Source organism: Artibeus jamaicensis, unplaced genomic scaffold (assembly GCF_021234435.1).
Source record: "Artibeus jamaicensis isolate MK-2021 breed Jamaican fruit bat unplaced genomic scaffold, CSHL_Jam_final contig_1539, whole genome shotgun sequence".
Taxonomy (NCBI): domain Eukaryota; kingdom Metazoa; phylum Chordata; class Mammalia; order Chiroptera; family Phyllostomidae; genus Artibeus; species Artibeus jamaicensis.
In genome coordinates this window covers 1079879-1098543 of record NW_026521299.1, presented here as the reverse complement: position 1 = coordinate 1098543, position 18665 = coordinate 1079879, and the positions used below count along the sequence as shown (strand labels likewise).

Genomic DNA, 18665 nt, shown 5'->3' with positions numbered 1-18665 from the left:
ATCCTCAACAAGATGCCCTGTTTCAGTTCTGATCTGTAGAATTCTCTAATATCAGAAGTGTGAGTAACCCTTGAAAACAATAGTTAAAAAAAAAGATTTTATTTATTTTTAGAGATAGGCAAGAGAGGGAGAGAAATAATAATTAGTTGCCTCTTTCATACACATACACCCCAGCTATGGACCAGGCCTGCAACCCAGGCATGTACCCTGACCAGGAATCGAACTGGTAACCTTTCACTTTGTGGAATGATGCTCAGTGAAGTGATCCAGGCCAATGAGGACAGTTTCTTTTTTTATATATATATATTTTATTAATTATGCCATTACAGTTGTCCCATTTCCCCCCTTCATTCCCCTTCACCTTGAACACCCCTCCCCCTCAATTCTCCCCCTTTAGTTCATGTCCATGTGTCACAGGTTCTTTAGATTCTACATTTCCCATCCTATTCTCGCCCTCCCCCCTGCCTATTTTCTACCATTTATGCTACTTATTATCTGTACCTTCTCCCCCCTTCTCCTCCTCCCACTCCCCTGTTGCTAACCCTCCATGAGATCTTCATTTCTATGGTTCTGCTCCTTGATCTAGCTATCAGCTTAGTTTGCTTTTGTTTTAGGTGTGGTTGTTAATAACTGAGTTTGCTGTCCTTTCACTGTTCATCTTTTTTATCTTCTTTTTCTTAGATAAGTCCCTGTAACATTTCATAGAATAAGGGCTTGGTGATGATGAACTCCTTGAATTTGATTGTCTCCGAGAAGCACTTTATCTGCCCTTCCATTCTAAATGAAAGCTTTGCTGGATAGAGCAATCTTGGATGTAGGTCCTTGCCTTTCATGACTTGGAATACTTCTTTTCAGCCCCTTCTTGCCTGTAAGGTCTCTTTTGAGAAATCAGCTGACAGTCTGATGGGGACTCCTTTGTAGGTGACTGTCCCCTTATCTCTTGCTGCTTCTAGGATTCTCTCCTTCATTTTAATGTTGGCTCATGTAATGATGATGTGCCTTGGTGTGTTCCTTCTTGGGTCCAACTTCTTTGGGACTCTCTGAGCTTCCTGGATTTCCTGGAAGTCTATTTCCTTTGCCAGATTGGGGAAGTTCCCCTTCCTAATTTGTTCAAATAAGTTTTCCAGTTGTGGCTATTCCTCTTCCCCTTCTGGTACCTCTATAATTTGGATGTTGGAACATTTAAAGATGTCCTGAAGGTTCCTAAGCCTCTCCTCATTTTTTTGAATTCTTGTTTCTTCATCCTTTTCTGTTTGGTCATTTTTTTCTTCTTTCTGGCCCACTCCTTTGATTTGAGTCCCAGTTTCCCTTCCATTACTATTGGCTTCCTATGCGTTTCCCTTCATTTCAATTAGTTTAGCCTTCATATGTTCCTCTAATTTGTGACTAAAATCAGCCAGTTCTGTGAGCATCCTGATCACCAGTGTTTTGAACTGTGCATCTGATAGGTTGGCTATTTCTTGGTTGCTTAGAGTTATTGGCTCTGGGGCTTTGAGCTATTCTTCTGCTTGAGCCATAATGTTTTGCTCTGTTCGCGCCTGTTAGGTATGAGGAGTGGAGCCTTAGGTGTTCACCAGGGTTGGGGCACCCAGGTTGCTGGGTTGTGAAGCTGTATGTGGGGGCGGGGTCAGAGAGGGCCAATGGCAGTTTCCTCTGCTGCTTCCTGCCGCTGGGGCCTGCGCAGTCCGTCTCACTGCTTGCTCCTTCACGAATGTGTGACCCCAGGCTGCCCTCAGTGTGTCCACCACCTTTTGTCCTCAGTGGGTCCGCCTGCGACTTTACACCTGGGATCCACCCACGGCTGCCTGCGCACCTGGATCGCACGCCCGGGTCGGTTTGATCGATCTTTCCTGCCCGACCCCACTCTGCTGCTGGCTCTGCCCCTCTCACCGGTTTGGCTGAAGGATTCATTATTGTCAGACTTCCGTATAGTTCAGTTTTCTGTGGTTTGTCTGCATTTTTGTTGTTAAAACTTTGTTGTTTTTAAATTTGGTTGTGGGAGAAGGCAGAGTGTTTCCACCTACGCCTCCATCTTGGCAGAAGTCCAGTTTTTAACTTCTTGCTCTTCCTCTTCTCCTCCCAGCACCCCTGGCACCCTTATGATTTGGATGTTGGAACATTTAAAGGTGTCCTGGAGGTTCCTAAGCCTCTCCTCATTTTTTTGAATTCTTGTTTCTTCATTCTTTTCTTTTCTGTTCGTTTCTTTCTTCCTTCTGATCTACTCCATTGATTTGAGTCCCAGTTTTCTTTCCATCACTGTTGGTTCCCTGTGCATTTTTTTTCATTTCACTTATTGTAGCCTTAATTTGTTCATCTAATTTGTGACCAAAATCAACCAGTTCTGTGAGCATCCTGATCACCAGTGTTTTGAACTGTACATTTGATAGGTTGGCTATCTCTTGGTTGCTTAAAAGTGTTGGCTCTGGGGCTTTGATTTGTTCTTCTGATTGAGCTGTTTTTGGTCAGGTCGCACCTATTAAGTATAAGCGGAGCCTTTAGTGTTTACCATGGCCGAGCAACCCAGTGGCTGGGTTGTGACACTGTATGTGGGGGCGGGGTCAGAGAGGGAACAGTGGAGCTTGCTCTGCAGTCTCTCCGATTTCAGTGCCTTCTGCCACCTCCCACAAGCAAATTGGGTTCTTCTGGTGCTGGTTCCTGTGTGGGTGGGCTTGTGTATGTCCTAGGACCCTGTGGGTCTCTCCTGGATCTCTCCAGTGAACTGTCCTGTGAGGCTGGGAGTCTCTCCCGCCACCTCAACCCCCACAAGTATTTTCAACTGGTGCTTTTAGGCTTTATTTCCTGTAGCTGGTGCGCTGGGTTGCAGAGTCTGTCTCACTCTCAGTTTTTGCCTGGTTTATCTGCATGTGAATGTGTGACTGCAGTCAGCCAACTGCCTTGTGCACTCTGCTCATTTCTTCCTTGCACCCAGGGTCTGCTAGCCTCGTGCCGTCTGTGCTCCCAGGCCTATCAGCCATTGCCTTTTTCCTGCTGGGATCCCTCTCCGCTGGCCGGCAACTTTGTTCTTCTTACTGGTCTGGTTGAATGAATGTTTGTCGGGCTTTTATACAGTTCAGTTTTCTGTGTGTTTTGGTTGCATTTTTATTTCTTAATCTTTGTTGTCCTTAATTTTGGTTGTGCGAGGAGGTACGGTCTTTCTACCTACGCTGCCATCTTGGCTGGAAGTCTGTACAGTTTAGATTCTTTTAAATTTGTTAAAATGTTTGTGATCCAGGAGATAATTGTCTGTCTTGGTGATTATTTTATGTGTGCCTCAAAAGAATATGTATTTTGACAATGTTGAGTGTACTGTTTTTTAAATGTCATTTATATCCAGTTGTTTGGTGCTGTTCAGTTCTTTCATATCTTTATAAGTATTTTTTTGTGGGCAGGTCTACTAGTTTTCTCTGTTAGTGAAAGGGGAATGTTGAAGTCTGCGACCTCAGTTTTGAATTTGTCTTTCTTCTTTTAGTTATGTCAGTTTTGGGTTCACATATTTTAAAGTTTTGTTTTTAGTTAGGTACATAAACATTTAAGATGTGTCTTCTAGGTGAGCTGACCAAGTTATTAGTGTGTAATGGACCGTCTATTCCCTAGGAATTTTCTTCACTCTGGAGTCTACTTTGTCTGATACTAATATAGGTGCTCTAGCTTTCTTTGTTATTAACATTTGCATGGTACATCTTGTTCTAGCTTTAACTCTCAACCTACCTAAATGATTATATTTTGAATTTTTTATGCATAGCATATAGTTGAGCTGTGTTTTTTCCTTTCAGACAATTTCTGTCCTCTAATTGGCATGTTTAGATTATTCACATTTGATGTAGTTATTGATATATTTGATTTTAGTTTGAACATATTATTTGTTTATTCTCTTATTTGAAATTGTAAATCACTTACATCCCTAAACTTAGTTATTTGTGATTAAATTATTTAAAATATATTGGTTCCGCTCTGGCTGGTGTGGCTCAGTAGATTGAGCGCTGGCCTGTGAACCAAGGGTTGCTGGTTCAATTCCTAGTCACATGCCTGGGTTGTGGGCCAGGTCCCCGGTTGGGGGAGTGCAAAAGGCTACCACACATTGATGTTTTTCTTTTTGTCTTCTCCCTCTCTGTCCCTCTCTAAAAATAAATAAATAAAATCTTTAAAAATAAATAAAATATATTTGTAATAATAAAACAAATATACTGAAAATATAAAGAAAAAAGTTTATGCTGCTGTATATAGGCACGCTAATTATGTATCCAAATATTAAAAGAGAAAAGGTTATTTTTCAGACTTGGCATTTACTGTGTAACCTACTTTTTTCCTACTCACTAATATTTGAGAACCTTTCTTTTTTGTCATTACTTTAAAAGAACACAGTATTTAGCTATTGATTATCAGTTCCTTGAATTACTGTTAAAACATTACGTGTATTGTAGAACCCTTTTCTTAAATGGAGATAAAATTTATGTAATAAGTTAACCATGGAAAAGAATGCAATTCAGTGGTGTTTAGTACATTTATAGTATTGTGCATCCGTCTTCACTTAGTTCCAGCACACTTTCATCACCCCAGCAGCAGTCATTCCCCGTTTCTCTAGCCCCTGGCAAACATTTATGTGCTTTCTGTCCTTAAGTAATTTTCTTTAAAGATTTTTAAAATTTATTATAGAGAGTGAGGAAGGCAGGGAAATAGAGAGAGAGAAACATCAATGGGGGAGAGCAACGTCAATCAGTTGCTGTTTGCATGCCACCAACCAGGGACCTGGCCTGCGACCCAGACATGTACCCTGATCAGGAACCAAACCAGCAAACCTTTCAGTTTGCGGGTGGCAGGCATCCCTCTGAGCCACACCAGTCAAGGCTGGGTCACAATTCTTTTTGCTTTGATGAGGTAAGGAGTATAAATAGTGATTAATAAAATCTATTAGCTCAAAAACAGAATCTGGGGTGCTTGCTAAGAATCAACAAACATAACTTATTTGGTTCATTTATAGTTAAATCCCTAAGTATTCTTTATTAAATAAGGACATTAGAACAGCAGCATGAGTTCTGGGGTTGTATCTCTGGGGTTGACTTCTAGTTCAGCAGTGTAATAGCAATCACTGTGACCTTTAGGAAATTATTTTATCTCTCAGGAATTCAGTGTTTTTGCCTGTAAAATAAAACAGTACTTAACTCCTAGAGTTTTGAGAGAATTAGAGTTAATTCATGCAAAAGCTTTTAAAACAGCACCTGGCATGGTAAGCAATCGCTAAGTGTTAGATGCTTAGTAGTAGTAGTAGTAGTAGTGGTGGTGGTGGTAACATTCTCACTGTTATCAAAAGATCTAACTATATTGAGTCCTTGTGCAGCAGTCCCTCCTCAACTCTTAACTTGCCTTGTATGAACTTTTCTTAGAAAAGGTTCTTTGAGGTTTTTTCCTTCTCAGATATATCAGTCACCTGTTTGTTTGGCGTCCTGGTGGGATCTTCAGGGCGGAGTCAAAGATTCCAGGTCATAAAACCAGAAAGGTGTTAAATGCTGGTGTGGAGTACCCTAGGTAGAAGAATGTACAAACTTAATGTCCACTGAAAATTACACAGAGAATCACAATTTACTGGAGCAGAAACCTCTGCAGAGATCTCGTACTAGTCTAGAAAAACCAAAAACTGTAATTGACAAATTCCTGGAAGCTTTAGACAAGTTCTAGAGTTAAAACCCCAAGGGCATCCACATACTTTTATGAGTTTTGTATCCAGTTCTCACAGTGGATAATATTGGAGAAAAATTCCCTAATTCTATCAGTGAGAGGGGGAAAATAACTGTCTTTAAAATACCAAGAACATTCTGTTCTTAACATGGCCTGCCCTCAGGACAAATTACTTTATCAGAACCTAGCCTGCTGTGGTTTTATAAGAGCCTAAAGAGATAGCAAATTCCAGCTGGCTCTAGCTTTCTACATGGGGAGGGCAATACCCGGTTGTATCCCTCTTAGCCTTGCTGTCCCCATACAGGGGGACAAGAAACCTGAGAAGCACTGGTGCGGTTCACAGTTCAGGGGCACAGGCTCATCAAAAGACTGGGACCTAATCATAGGACTGTGGAATGCTTCCCCTCCCCCTATATCTTACCACTATATTACTGATGGCCTCTTTTCTACAGTTCCTTTTTTACAGTATATCATGTATACCTTTCAACAACAACAAAAAATGACAAGGTATACTAAAAGGCAAAAAGTTTTAAGAGGCTAAACAAGCATCAGAACCAGAGTAGAGAGACATGGCAGGAGTGTTGGAACCAGGAATTTCTAAAATATAAGTATGCTTACAGCTTTAGTGTAAAAAGTAGACAATATATAAGAACAGATAGGTAATACAAGCAAAGACATCAAAATTCTAAGAAAAAAATTAAAATTTAGCGATTAAAAACTTAGTAATAAAACATACCTTTGAGCTCATTAGTGGCTGAGACATAGCTGAAGAAAGGTTTTCTGAGCTTGAAGTATGTCAATCGGAACTTTTGAAACTAAAACCAAAGTGAAAAAATGACTGAAAAAGTGGAACAATATCCAAGAATTGTGGGACAACTGCGAAAGATAACATATACATATTTGGAATACCAGAAGGATAAGAAAGGAAGGAACAGAAGAAATATTTGAAGCAGTAGTGACAAAGAATTTTTCCAATTTGATATCAGACACCAAAACACAGATTTAGGAAGCTAAGAAAACATCTAAATGCTTTTAAAAATCACATACTGGCATATTACATTCATAATGTAGAAAATCAGAAATATAGAAAAAACTTCTAGAGGGGGAAAAGAACTTCCCAAGTAGAGGAGCAAAGGTAAGAATTATATGACCTCTTTTCAGAAACCATATAAGCAAGAGTAGAGTACAGTGAAATATTTAAAATCTTCATCAACCTAGGTAGAATTCTGTATCCTGAAAAACTGTCCTTCAAAGTAGAGAAGTACTTTCTCAGACAAACCAAAATTAAGGGAATTTGTTGCCAGTAGACCTTCCTTGCAAAAAATTTAAGGGAAGTTTTCTTCAAATAGAAGGAAGAAGGTCTAGGTCCGAACTCAGATCTGTACAAAGAAAGGAAGCACATTGGAGAATAAATAAATGAGGGTAATACTAAACTTTTCTTTTTCTTCCTTTGTTTACATTGCTCTGACAGAATAATTTGTTCAAAATAATCACAACAGTGTGTTCAGTTATGTGCACTTTTGTGTGTGTATATGGATGAGTGAACTGAATAATGGCAATGATGCAAGGGGCAGGAGGTAGAAATGGGAACGTTTTGTTATTGTAAGATACTTGTACTATGTGTGAAATGGTACAGTGTCATTTCAGACTTCACTTGGATTAGTCGTGAATGTACATTGCAAACTAACAACCACTAAAAAAAAAGAATCATAATTGATAGTTTAAAAAAGGAAAGAAAATGGAATCATAAAATTTCATTTAAAACCATAAAAGGCAGAAATAGTGAAAGACAGAATAGGAAAAACAAGGCAGCAAATAGAAAACAGTAACAAATATATATATTCAGCTGCATCAACAATAATTTTTATTTTTTACAAGATTTTATTTATCTTTAGAGAGGAAGAAGAGAGGAAAAGAAACATCAATGTATGGTTGCCTCCAGTGCATCCCCTGCTGGAAACTGGCCTGTAGGGAACTGGCCTGCAACCCAGGCATGTGCCCTGACTGTGAATTGAACCATAATCCTCTGTTTTGCAGGCCTGTGCTCAATCCACTGAGCTACACCAGCCAGGGCAACAATATTTTTTAGACCTTAATGGTCTAAATACAGCAGTTTAAAGTAAGAGATTGTCAGAGTGAATTACAAAACAAGGCCAAAACTGTATTTGTTTATAACAGCATCCATATATATACATGTGTATAAACATCCATATACATTAAGAATAAAGGGATAAAGATAGACCATGTTAACACTAATCCAGAGAAAGCAGAAGTAGCTATATCTAGACAGAACAGACTTCAGACCAAAGAAAGTTATTAGGGATAAAGACGGATCAGTACTGCAAGGAGACATAACAACCCTTAATGTGTATACGCCTAATAATGGAGTGTCAAACTATGCTAGGCAGAAATTGATAGAACTGCAAAGAGAAATAGATGAATCCATTATTGCAGTTGGAGATTTCAACACTCATCTATCAGAAATCCATCAGGCAGGAAACCATTGAGGATTTGGTTGAACTCAATAGCATCCATCAATCTATTGGATATGATTGACACTGCATCCAACAACAGAATATACATTTTTATCAAGATCACATGAAACATTCTTCAAGATAGACATTCTGGGCCATAAAATAACTTAACAAATTTAATAGAATAGAAATCATGCAATATATTTCCTAAGACTACAATGGAATTAAACTAAAAACGAACAATGGGAAGATGGTGAGAAAATCCCCAAGTACATGGAAATGAAACAACACACTTGCAAATAATACTTGCTCAAAGAAGATACCTCATGTGAATTTTTTTCACAAGAAATTTAAAAATACTTTGAACTAAATGAAAAAGACCACTTATCAGAATTTTGAAATGCAGCAAAAGCAGTTCTTAGAGGGAAATTAATAGCATTTAATGTATATATGGTCATGTGCTGCTTAACGTTGGGGGTTTGGTGATTTTGTCATTATGAGAATATCATAGAGTATATTTACACAAATTTACATGGTATAACCTTTCTGTACACCTTGGCTGTATGGTATAATGCATTGCTCCTAGGCTACAAACCAGTATAGCAGGTCACTGTACAAACAGCATGAGATATAATCAAGCACAAGAGAAGTTGATGCAATCAAGAGATGATGCAATCAAGAGATGAGGCAAGCACAAGATATATGAGGCTGCTGCTGGCATAGCATGGCACACTGTTTTACAGCAGACTTTTTAATAAGTAGAAAGAGTACATTTTTAAAATAATGATAGAAAGTATAGTAAATACATAAACCAGTAACAGTCATTTATTATCATTATCAAGTATTATGTACTCGACATTATTGTATGTGCTATACTTGTATGTGATTGGCAGCATGGTGGTTTGTTTACACCAGCATCTCCACAAATAACGTGAGTAGTGCATTGAGCTATGACATAATGACCAACGACTATAGTACATGAAAGAAATTTTCCAGCTCCGTTATAATCTTGTGCCAGCACTATCGTGTTTGCATTCTGTTGTTGACCAAAATGTTGAAATGTGGCACATGACTATATTGGAAAAGAAGAAAGATCTACACCTATAAGCTAAGCTTCTACCTTAGGAAACTAGAAAAAGAAAAGCAAATTAAATTCAAAGTAAGCAGGAAAAAAAGGAAATAGTCAAAATTAGAGCAGAAATCAATGAAATTACAAAAATAAGTCAATAGAAAAAATCAAAATAAAAACCTGGTTGTTTGGAAAAAAAAATTAAATCGATAAGCCTCTATCCAGCCAGGCTAACTCAGAAACAAAGGAGGAAGACATAAATCACTAGTACCAGAAATAAAAGAGGGGACATCACTATAGATCCTGTGGACATTAGAGGGTAATAAAGGAATGTTATAAGCAACTCTGTCCCCACAAATTAGATAACCTAGATGTAATGGACCAATTCCTTGAAAGATACAATCTGCCAAAACTCACACAACAAGAAATCTAAATAGGCCTATATCTATTAAAGAAATTGAACCAGTAATTAACCTTACAAAACAGAAACACCAAGCTTGGAAGAGTTCATCGGTAAATTCTACCAAATGTTAGGAGAAATTATACTAATACTCTAGAATCTCTTCCAGAAGATAGAAGTGGAAGGAATATTTTCTGACTCATTCTGTGAGGCCAGCATTATCCTAATCCAAAACCAGACATAGACATTATAAGAAAAGAAAACCACAGACCATTATCTCTCATAAACATAGATACAAAATTCCTCAACAAAATATTAACACAGCAGCCCTGGCTGGTGTAGCTCAGTGGATTGAGTACGCGAGGCCTGCAAACCAAGGGGTTGCTGGTTCGTTCCCAGTCAGGGCACATGCCTGGGTTGTGGGCCAGATCCCCAGTTGGGGGGCACGTGGGAGGCAAGCATACATTGATGTTTCTCTCCTTCTCTTTATCCCTCTCTTTTCTTCTCTCTAAAAATAACTACATAAAATAAAATCTTAAAAAAATAAAATGGCCACTCCCAGTAACTAATTCAAGTTTATCCTTAGAAGTTGACTCAGTTCAGTTTGCTTCATTCTTGGAAACCTCATCAGAATTCTCCACAAGATCTAGAACATCAGCATCATCATCATCATCCTCCTCATCCTCATCATCCTCCTCATCCTCATCATCCTCCTCCTCATCATCATCCTCCTCCTCCTCCATAGCAAGTGGTGCTTTTCCATCCACAAATTGTTTGGGCCAGTCTCTTTAAACTAGTCAGACTGCACCGAGCTGATTTAAGATGCCGGGTAGCATTTCCATCAGCTGCTGTGTCTCAGCATGGCCTGCAATGGGGAAAGTGTTTGCTGCCAGAAATGCCCGAACTTTAGGGTTGTTAAAGTGGGTCACTGTTCCTTGGTTTGTGAACATATTTACCTCTTTAATACCAGAGATACTGTTTATAGTACAGAGATACCGACAACTTCTTTAAGGAGAACTGACGTTTCCTATCATCTGTTGTAGCTGTTCTGTAAACCACTTTCTTTTTTTCTGAGTAGTTCTTTTTCCACCAGTGAGCATTTGTGCCTGCAGTTTGGCAAGTTCTTCTTGGTTCATGATAGTTTCTTTCATCTTGTTGGAGAGAAAACGGGGTTGTGTGGGGGACTAGGGTTGGTGCTCAGGGGGTCTTGGGCAGACCAGTTGAGCATAAGTGCACACACATTGGGACACAAGATGGCAGCTCTGCAATGACTTTTTTAAAAGGATTTTTAAACTTTATTTGAGGGGAAAAGAAGGAGAAGGAGAGAAACACTGATGTGTGAGAGAAACATCGAATGGTTGCCTCTCACACACACCCAACTGGAGTCCTGGCCCACAACCCAGACATGTGCCCTGACCGGGAATCAACTGATAACCTTTTGGTTGGCAGCACAAACCCTGAGCCACACCAGTCAGGGCCTCACCGACTTTTTAAATGCAACACCAAAGGCATGATCTATGAAAGTAATAATTGATACTCTAGGCTTTATTAAAATTAAAAAACTTCTGGTCTCTGAAAGGCAATGTGAAGAGAATGAGAAGCCATAAACTGAGAAAAATTTGCAAAAGAATCTCATAAAGGACTGTTATCCAAAATATACAAAAACTCTTAAAACTAAATAATAAGAAAACAGCCCAATTAAAAAATGGAGAAAGGAGTTGTATGGATATCTGACCAAAGAAGGTACCCAGACAGCAAATAAGCATCTATGAAAAGATGCTCAACATCATATGTCAATAGTTAGAGAATTGAAAATTAAAACGAGTTAACCAATACCCACTTATGAGAATGGCCAAGATCTAGAACACTGACAATAACAAATGCTGGTGAGGATTGGAGCAACAGGAACACTCCTTGCAAAGTGATAGTTACTATGGAAGACAAGTTCAGTAGTTTCTTTAAAAACTATAATGCTGACTTCCAGCCAAGATGGAGGCATAGTTGGAAATACTGTACCTCCTTGCACAACCAAATTTAAGGACAACAAAGATTTAGAAACAAAAACACAACCAAAACAGACAGAAAATTGGACTGTACCGAAGTCCAACAACAACGAAGCATTCATCCAGACCGCTAAGGGGGCAGAGTCGGTGGCTGGCAGAGAGGGGTCCTGACAGAAAAAGGCAGTGGTTATCGGACCCAGGCAGGCTCAGGGATGAAATGAGCAAACCCAGTAAGGCTCACAAGGTGGCTGGCTGACCGCAGACACACATTCGCACACAGATAAACCAGGCAAAAAAACAGGCAGTGAGACAAACCATGCAACCCAGGGCTCCAGTGACAGGAATGAAAGCCTAAAAGCACCAACTAGAAAAACTTATAGGGATTGAAGTGATGGGAGAGGCTCCCAGCCTCACAGGAGAATTTGTTGGAGAGACCCACAGGGTCTTAGAATGTACACAAGACCACCCACCCGGGAACCAGCACCAGAAGGGCCCAATTTGTTTGTGGGAAGTGGTAGAGGGGACCAAAATTTGAGAGAGAGCAGAACAAATGCCATTGCTCCGTCTCTGACCCCGCCCCCAGTCACAACCCAATGACGTGGGTTGCCCTGCCCTGGTGAACACCTAAGGCTCCACCCCTCGTACCTGACAGGCATGAACAGACCAAAATATTGAGGCTCAAGCATAAGAACAGCTCAAAACAAAGCCCCAGACCACATACTTTTAAGTGACCAAGATATAGCCAGTCTATCATATGCACAGTTCAAAGTACTGGTGATCAGGATGCTCACAGAACTTGTTGATTTTGATTGCAAATTAGAGGAACAAATGAAGGCTACACTAAGTGAAATAAAAGAAAATGCACAGGGAACCAATAGTGATGGAAAGAAAACTGGGACTCAAATCAAGGGAGTGGACCAGAAAGAAGAAAGAAACAATCAAACAGAAAAGAATGAAGAAACAAGAATTCAAAAAAATGAGGAGAGGCTTAGGAACCTCCAGGACATCTTTAAACGTTCCAACATCCAAATTATAGGAGTACCAGAAGGGGAAGAGGAAGAGCAACAAGTGGAACACTTATTTGAACAAATCAGGAAGGAGAACTTCCCCAATCTGGCAAAGGCAGTAGACTTCCAGGAAGTCCAGGAAGCTCAGTGATGAGTCCCAAAAAGGTGGACCCAAGGAGGAATACACCAAGGTACATCATAATTACATTACCCAAGATTAAAATGAAGGAGAGAATTCTAGAAGCAGCAAAAGATAAGGGGACAGACACCTACAAAGGAGTGCCCATGAGGCTATCAGCTGCTTTCTCAAAAGAGACCTTACAGGCAAGAAGAGGCTGGAAAGAAGTATTCTAAGTTATGAAAGGCCAGGACCTACAACCAAGATTGTTCTATCCAGCAAAGCTTTCATTTAGAATGGAAGGACAGATAAAGTGCTTCTCAGATAAGGTCAAGTTCAAGGAGTTCATCATCACCAAGCCTTATACTATGAAATGTTACAGGGACTTATCTAAGAAAAAGAAGTTAAAAAATATGAACAGTGAAAGGACAGCAAACTCACAGTTATTAACAACCACACCTAAAACAAAAGCAAACTAAGCTGACAGCTAGATCAGAAGCGGAACCATAGAAATGGAGATCACGTGGAGGATTAGCAACAAGGGAGTGGGAGGAGGAAGGGGGGGGAGAAGGTACGGAGAATAAGTAGCATAGATGGTAGGTAGAAAATAGACAGGGCGAAGGGCAAGAACAGTATGGGAAATGTAAAAATAAAGAATTTGTGACACATGGTCATGAACTAAAGGGGGGAAATGGGGGTGTGCAGGGTGGAGGGGAATGAAGGGGTGGATATAGGACAACTGTAATGGCGTAATCAATAAAATATATTTAAAAAACAAAACTATAATACTACTAACCGTATTTATATTAGTTTTATTAATAATTGCCAAACTTGGAAGTAGCCAAGATATTCAACAATAGGTGAATAGGTAAATAAATTGCTACAGCCAGGCAGTGAAGTACTATCTAGCATTAAAAAGAAATGAGCTATCAATCTGAGTTATCATATCAATCTGAGCTAAGAAAAGATATGAAGGAACCTTAAGTATATATTACTAAGTGAAAGAAGTCAGTCTGAAAAGGTTATATACTGTTTAATTCTAACTATATGACATCCTGGAAAATAAAAAAAAACAACTGTGGAAATAGTAAAAAGATCAGTGGTTGCCAGGGCCTCGGGGAGAGAGGGTTAGATAGACAAAGCCCAGAGGATTTGCAGGACATTGGAACCACTTTGTATGATACTATAGTGATGGATACATGCCTTTATATATTTATCCAAACCCATGGAATGTACAGTACCAAGAGTGAGTCCTAATGTAGATTATGGACTTTGGGTGATAATGATGTGTCTGTGTAGGTTAATCAGTTGTAACAAACGCATCATTTTGGTGTGGGATGTTGATAGTGGAGGTGGTGCATATATGAAGACAGGGTTCATATATGGAGACAGAGGGTTTATATATCTTCTCAGTGTTGTTGTGAACCTGTAACTGCTCTAAAAAATGAAGTTGTAAGAGTAGTAAAGTATTAAAAAATGCATTTCTTGAATAAGAAAAGTAAACATAATGTTTTAGCTCAAATGGTCTTAAGAAGGGCTTTTGCAAATACACAACATTTTAACTAAATAGACTGATATTGGTGACAGGGAGAAGGTTCCACATTTTCAGACTGCAATAAATAAGCATAAAGTCTGGTTGAACAGGACCAGTACAGTTTGCACATGATTAGAGGGGTCTGGGTGCGAAACAGTGGGAGATAGCTTTGAAGTGATAGTCCTCTGAGGAATATTTATACCCACAGTTCATCTGGAAGAGAGATAAGTAGCAGACTATCATGTATCATGGCCCAGACTAAAAGAGTAAGAGATCCAAGAGGGCATCTGTATGTTCTGCACCTCAGGTGTGAGTAGAGATGAGGTTGTGACTTCCTTTTGTAGGATTGAGAAGTCCAGATGGCCATGGGTGAGCCCTGGGGTGCCTTGTGTGTGGACGTTGCTAGACCTACTTCAGTCCAGGGATGAATAATTATTTATTTCCTCGAGACTCTGCTCAGCTTTAAGCTTGGAAAATACGTTGGCCTGTTAAGGGCCTGCGATAGAAACAAAGAGGAGTGGGTGCCTGGGAAAGTTGTGTAAGACCAAAGAAATGAAGAAGAAAGTGAAAAATGAGGCAAGGGTTGGGGGCAGAGAGAAAACGAAGAAATGTTCAGGAAGTTCTGCTTCATCACTAACTTTGTGACTTGCCAGTGAACATGATGTCTGTATTGGTAGTTCTTTTGAGAGAGAATGTTGAGAGGGTAGGGGTTGCTCTTTTGTTTTGGTGATTTGCATTGGTCTAGCGCATTGGTCCAGCTGAGATGATGTTGTTGACTAGGAGCAGTTTCCCTGAAGCAAGAAACACAGCTAGTCCTTTTAGGAGGTGGGGGGTGGGAGAGCAGAGTTAAGGCAGTGTGCATGATCTGAAATCTTTGGGTCAAAAAGCTTTCACCAACGATGACTACCATCAATCAATAATGCTGTTTTATACTTTTCCCCCCCATTATACTTAATGCTGGTTTATGCAGAGTCTATCATTGTGTTAAAGTTAGGGTTTGAATTGCTAAAAAAAAAAAAAAAGGCAGATGGGCCCTGACCAGGGTGTTCAGTTCCTCGGAGCATGGGTCCGTATACCAAAAAGGCTACAGGTTCCATTCCAGTCAGGGCACATTCCTACATTGCAGTTTAGTCTTCTCTCTCCCCCCAACCCTTCTCTAAAATCAGTGAAACATATGCCCAGGTGAGAATTAAAAAACAAACAAACAAAACAAATGGGGCTTATGTCTTAAGTGTGCTGTTAAGTATTCAAAACACATGCAGTAACTCTGTGGAAGGAAAAGTGCCAGAGTCCAAAGTTCATTTTCACCTTAGAAGTATATATATCCTACAGTGTTGGCTGCAGTGGGATAAACTCCCAGTCTCACAACAAGAGTTTGTTGAAAAGTGTGCCAGAGACTAGCAGGCGAGCTGCATTGTTCCCTCTCTGGCCCTTTCCCTATAGGCAGTGCCCCCAGTGCAGCAAAGAGGGTTGCCTTGCCCCCTTACAAGTTAACAGGGGCCCTGAACAAAGAAATAGGGCCACAATGAAAGAACAGAGCAAAGCCTCAGAAAAAGAGCTAAATGAAAAGGAGATAACCAACCTATCTGATAGAGAATTTAAAGCCCTGGTAATCAAAATGCTCACAGAACTGATTGAGCTTCATTGAAAAATAAAAGATACCCAAAATGAAATAGAGCAAAATATTCAGGGAACCAACAGTGACAGGAAGGAAACCAGGACTCAAATCAACAATTTGGAACAAAAGGAAGAAATAAACATCCAACCGGAACAGAATGAAGAAACAAGAATTCAAAAAAGTGAAGAGAGCCCTACAAACCTCTGGGACAACCTGAAACGTTCCAATATCTGAATTATAGGGGTGCCAGAAGGAGAAGAACAGCAAGAAGTGGAAAACTTATTTGAACAAATAATGAAGGAAAACTTACCCGGTCTGGCAAAGGAAATAGACTTCCAGGAAGACCAGGAAGCTGAGAGAGTCCAAAGAAGTTGGACCCAAAGAGGAACATACCAAGGCACATCATCATGAAGTTACCCAAGATTAAAGACAAAGAGAGAATCTTAAAAGCAGCAAGAGGGAAGGAAAGAGTTACCTACAAAGGAGTTCCCGCAAGGCTATCAGCTGACTTCCCAAAAGAGACCTGGCAGGCAAGAAGGGGTTGGAAAGAAGTATTTGAAGTAATGAAAGGCAAGGACCTACATCTAAGGTTACTCTATCCAGCAAAGCTATCATTTAGAATGGAAGGGCAGAGAAAGTACTTCCCAGATAAGGTCAAGTTAAAGGAGCTCATCATCACCAAGCCATTATTCTATGAAATGTTACAGGAACTTATCTAAGAAAAAGGAAGATAAAAAAATGTGAGCACAGTAAAATGACAACAAATTCACAACTATCAACAACTGAACCTAAAAAAAGAAAGAAAGAAAAACAAAAAAACTAAGCAAACAACTAGAACAGGAACAGAATCAGAGAAATAGACATCACGTGGAGGGTTTTCAGTGGGGAGGAGGAGGGGAGAAATGGGAGGGAAGATACAGGGAATAAGAAGCATAATTGGTAGGCATTAAATAGGGAGAGGTCGAAAATAGTATAGGAAACAGAACATATGTGTACAACCCATGGGCATGAACTGGGGGGGGTGTGCTAGGGTTGGGGGGTGCAGCATGGAGAGGGGATAAAGGGGAAAAATGGGAAAAGCTAAAAGCATAATCAATAAAATACACTTTAAAAATAAAAAAGTATACCAAGAGGAGCGGCCTTTTAAAAATATATATTTAAGGTTGAATTAGGTAAATCAGTTGCTACTCTAAAAATTTAACTTTCTGGTTGTTAAATATTTACTTGGAAATACTTGTTAGAATATTCTGTTTTTAATTACCCTTTGATGAAAATATTACAGCTATCAAGAAGCACCAGTATGTCCCAATCAGACTGGTTGAGAAATCCAGCAGGAGTGAGAAATAAGAATACCAACCGTTTTCTCCCTATTTGCATATAAAATGGACAGTACTTAAATGTTAAGCCATTTTTATCCAGTGCCACATTTAAGTGCATTTCAGTGTTAATGGCAAAATAATTGTTAAAATGCTACTTCTAATCTGTATGTATGCCAGTTGCATACCTTTAGCTCTTAATGTGCTGAGCTATAGTTTTGATACCCTACATTGTCCTTAAACATAATGATACTTTGAAATTTAAATTAATAATTTAAGTTGTTTAAGTGTACTTTCATGCCGTGTCAGTTTTCTGTGGCTGTGCTATCACCCACTCAGATTATGCTTTATTAGTAGGCTATAGAAGTTTAAATTATTAAGATGTTAATATTTTCATCTTTTCTGCCAGGAAGAGTATTATGTATTTCCTGATTGGTGGAACTCTCAAGACTGATGGGGGTGGGGAGGGAGTGCTACCTGGTATTACAGATTAGCACTAAACCAGGATTCAAAAGGACTGACTTCTGGTTTTGAGTCTGCCACATAAGAGTGATTAACCTTAAGCAACTGAAAGTTGTTGTTGTTTTTTTTAATTAATTGTGGTGAAATACACAGGACAAAATTTACCATTTTATTTTATTTAAAAAAAAATTTTTTTATTGATTATGCTGTTACAGTTTTTCTATTCCCCCCTTCATTCCCCTCCACCCTATCCCCCTGTCCCCACCATTACCCCTCCTTTAGTTTATGACCATGTGTCTCATGTTCTTTAGATTCTATATTTCCCATACTATTCTTGCCCCCCATCTATTTTCTATCTACTGTCTCTGCTACTTATTTTCTGTACCTTCTCCCCCCTTCTCCTCCTCCCACTCCCCTGTTGCTAACCCTCCTTGAAATCTTCATTTCTATGTTTCCACTCCTGATCTAGCTGTCCTTTTAGTTTGCTTTTGTTTTAGGTGTGGTTGTTAATAACTGTGAGTTTGTTGTCCTTTCACTGTTCATGTTTCTTTAACTTCTTTTTCTTAGGTAAGTCCCTTGAACATTTCATATAATAAGGGCTTGGTGATGATGAACTCCTTGAATTTGATCTTATCTGAGAAGCACTTTATCTGTCCTTCCATTCTAAATGAAAGTTTTGCTGGATAGAGCAATCTTGGTTGTAGGTCTTTGGATTTCATGACTTGGAATACCTCTTTCCAGCCCCTTCTTGCCTGTAAGGTCTCTTTTGAGAAATCTGCTGACAGTCTGATGGGGACTCCTTTGTAGGTGACTGTCCCCTTAGCTCTTGCTGCTTCTAGGATTCTCTCCTTCATTTGAATCTTGGCTAATGTAATGATGATGTGCCTTGGTGTGTTCCTTCCTGGGTCCAACTTCTTTGGTACTCTCTGAGCTTCCTGGATTTCCTGGAAGTCTATTTCCTCTGCCAGATTGGGGAAATTCTCCTTTATTA

At 39.5% G+C, this 18665-nt stretch overlaps 1 protein-coding gene and 1 pseudogene across 3 annotated transcripts in view; one reads left to right on the top strand and one right to left on the bottom strand.

Moving 5' to 3' along the window:
• The window catches only part of ILRUN (inflammation and lipid regulator with UBA-like and NBR1-like domains), a 103468-nt gene that overhangs the window by 57487 nt on the left and 27316 nt on the right, over positions 1-18665 (top strand). The window lies entirely within an intron of this gene.
• Positions 10216-10767, bottom strand: LOC119041200 (transcription factor BTF3 homolog 4-like; annotated as a pseudogene).